The following is a 3600-nucleotide window of genomic DNA, read 5'->3' on the forward strand; positions in this document are numbered from 1 at the left end:
GTCCTACTCGGACTTGGGGGGGGGAGGGGCGCCCGTCTGCCCCTAGGCCTCCTCTCCTCTTCCTCCACTAGGCCCAATAAGGCCCATTAGGTCACCGGGGGGTTCCGGTAACCTCCCGGTACTCCGGTAAAATGCCGATTTCACCCGGAACACTTCCAATGTCCAAACAAGGCTTCCAATATATCAATCTTTATGTCTCGACCATTTCGAGACTCCTCGTCATGTCCGTGATCACATCCGGGACTCGGAACAACCTTCGGTACATCAAAACTTATAAACTCATAATAAAACTGTCATCGTAACGTTAAGCGTGCGGACCCTACGGGTTCGAGAACTATGTAGACATGACCTAGAACTATTCTCGGTCAATAACCAATCGCGGAACCTGGATGCTCATATTGGCTCCTACATATTCTTCGAAGATCTTTATCGGTCAAACCGCATAACTACATACGTTGTTCCCTTTGTCATCGGTATGTTACTTGCCCGAGATTCGATCATCGGTATCCAATACCTAGTTCAATCTCGTTACTGGCAAGTCTCTTTACTCGTGACGTAATGCATCATTCCGTAACTAACTCATTAGCTACATTGCTTGCAAGGCTTATAGTGATGTGCATTACCGAGAGGGCCCAGAGATACCTCTCCGACAATCGGAGTGACAACACCTAATCTCGAAATACGCCAACCCAACATGTACCTTTGGAGACACCTGTAGTACTCCTTTATAATCACCCAGTTACGTTGTGACGTTTGGTAGCACCCAAAGTGTTCCTCCGGTAAACGGGAGTTGCATAATCTCATAGTTACAGGAACATGTATAAGTCATGAAGAAAGCAGTAGCAATATACTAAACGATCAAGTGCTAGGCTAACGGAATGGGTCATGTCAATCACATCATTATCCTAATGATGTGATCCCATTAATCAAATGACAACACATGTCTATGGTTAGGAAACATAACCATCTTTGATAAATGAGCTAGTCAAGTAGAGGCATACTAGTGACTATATGTTTGTCTATGTATTCACACATGTATCATGTTTCCGGTTAATACAATTCTAGCATGAATAATAAACATTTATCATGATATGAGGAAATAAATAATAACTTTATTATTGCCTCTAGGGCATATTTCTTTCAGTCTCCCACTTGCACTAGAGTCAATAATCTAGTTCACATCATCATGTGATTTAACACCAATATTCATATCTGTATATGATTAACACCCATAGTTCACATCGTCGTGTGATCAACACCCAAAGGGTTTACTAGAGTCAATAATCTAGTTCACATCGGTATGTGATTAACACCCAAAGAGTACTAAGGTATGATCATGTTTTGCTCGTGAGAGAAGTTTAGTCTACGGGTCTGTCACATTCAGAGCCGTATGTATTTTGCAAATATTCTATGTCTACAATGCTCTGCATGGAGCTACTCTAGCTAATTGCTCCCACTTTCAATATGTATCCAGATTGAGACTTAGAGTCATCTGGATCGGTGTAAAAGCTTGCACCGATGTAACTTTTTACGACGGGCTCTTTTATCACCTCCATAATCGAGAAGTATTTCCTTGGTCCTCACTAAGGATATTCTTGACCGCTGTCCAGTGATCTACTATTAGATCAAAATTGTATTCCTTTGCCAAACACAGAGCAAGGTATACAATAGGTCTGGTTCACAACATAGCATACTTTATAGAACCTATGACTGAGGCATAGGGAATGACTTTTCATTCTCTTTCTATTTTCTACCATAGTCGGGTTTTGAGTCTTACTCAACTTCACACCTTGCAACACAGGCAAGAACTCTTTCTTTGACTGTTCCATTTTGAACTACTTCAAAAAAAATTATCAAGGTATTTACTCATTGAAAAACTTATCAAGCGTCTTGATCTATCTATATAGATCTTGATGCTCAATGTGTAAGCAGCTTCACCGAGGTCTTTCTTTGAAAAACTTCTTTCAAACACTCCTTTATGCTTTCCAGAAAATTCTACATCATTTCCAATTAATAATATGTCATTCACATATACTTATCAGAAATGTTGTAGTGCTCCCACTCACTTTCTTGTAAATACAAGTCTTTCCAAAATTCCATATAAAACCATATGCTTTGATCAACTCATCAAAGCGTATATTCCAACTCCGAGATGCTTGCACCAGTCCATTGATGGATTGCTAGAGCTTGCACACTTTGTTAGCATCTTTAGGATTGACAAAAACTTTCTGGTTGCATCATATACAACTCTTCTTTAATAAATCCATTAAGGGATGCAGTTTTGACATCCATTTGCCAGATTTCATAAAATGTGGCAATTGCTAACATGATTCAGACAGACTTAAGCTTCGATACGAGTGAGAAAATCTCATCGTATTCAATACCTTGAACTTGTTGAAAACCTTTTGCAACAAGTCGAGCTTAGTAGATACTAACACTACTATCAGTGTCCGTCTTCCTCTTGAAGATCCATTTATTTAACATGCTTGTTGATCATCGAGCAAGTCAATCAAAGTCCATAATTTGTTTTCATACATGGATCATATCTCAGATTTTATGGCCTCAAGCCATTTCGTGGAATCTGGGCTCATCATCGCTTCCTCATAGTTCGTAGGTTCATCATGGTCTAGTAACATGACTTCCAGAACATGATTACCGTACCACGCTGGCGCGGATCTTTCTCTGGAAGACCTACGAGGTTTTGTAGTAACTTGATCTGAAGTTTCATGATCATCATCATTAGCTTCCTCACTAATTGGTGTAGGAATCACTGGAACTGATTTCTGTGATGAACTACTTTCCAATTTAGGAGAAGGTACAATTACCTCATCAAGTTCTACTTTCCTCCCACTCACTTCTTTCGAGAGAAACTCCTTCTCTTGAAAGGATCCATCTTAGCAACGAATAACTTGCCTTCGGATCTATGATAGAAGGTGTACCCAATAGTTACCTTTGGGTATTCTATGAAGACGCACTTCTTTGATTTGGGTTTGAGCTTATCAGGTTGAAAACCTTTTTCATATAAGCATCGCAACTCCAAGTTTTAAGAAACGACAGCTTAGGTTTACTGCTAAACCATAGTTCATACGGTGTCATGTCAACGGATTTAGATGTTGCCCTATTAAACGAGAATGCAGCTGTCTCTAATGCATAACCCCAAAACGATAGTGGTAAACCGATAAGAGACATCATAGATCGCACCATATCTAGTAAAGTACGATTACAACGTTCGGACACACCATTACATTGTGGTGTTCCAGATGGCGTGAGTTGCGAAACTATTTCACATTGTTTCAAATGAAGACCAAACTCATAACTCAAATATTTTCCTCCACGATCAGATCGTAGAAATTTTATTTTCTTGTTACGATGATTTTCCAGTTCACTCTGAAATTCTTTGAACTTTTCAAATGTTTCAGACTTGTGTTTCATTAAGTAGATATACCCATATCTGCTCAAATCATCTGTGAATGTGAGAAAATAACGATACCCGCTGCGAGCCTCAACATCCATTGGACCACAAACATCAGTATGTATGATTTCCAACAAATCAGTTGCTCGCTCCATAGTTCTGGAGAATGGCGTTTTAGTCATCTTGCC

This window comes from Triticum dicoccoides, chromosome 4B (assembly GCF_002162155.2).
Source record: "Triticum dicoccoides isolate Atlit2015 ecotype Zavitan chromosome 4B, WEW_v2.0, whole genome shotgun sequence".
In the NCBI taxonomy this organism is placed as follows: domain Eukaryota; kingdom Viridiplantae; phylum Streptophyta; class Magnoliopsida; order Poales; family Poaceae; genus Triticum; species Triticum dicoccoides.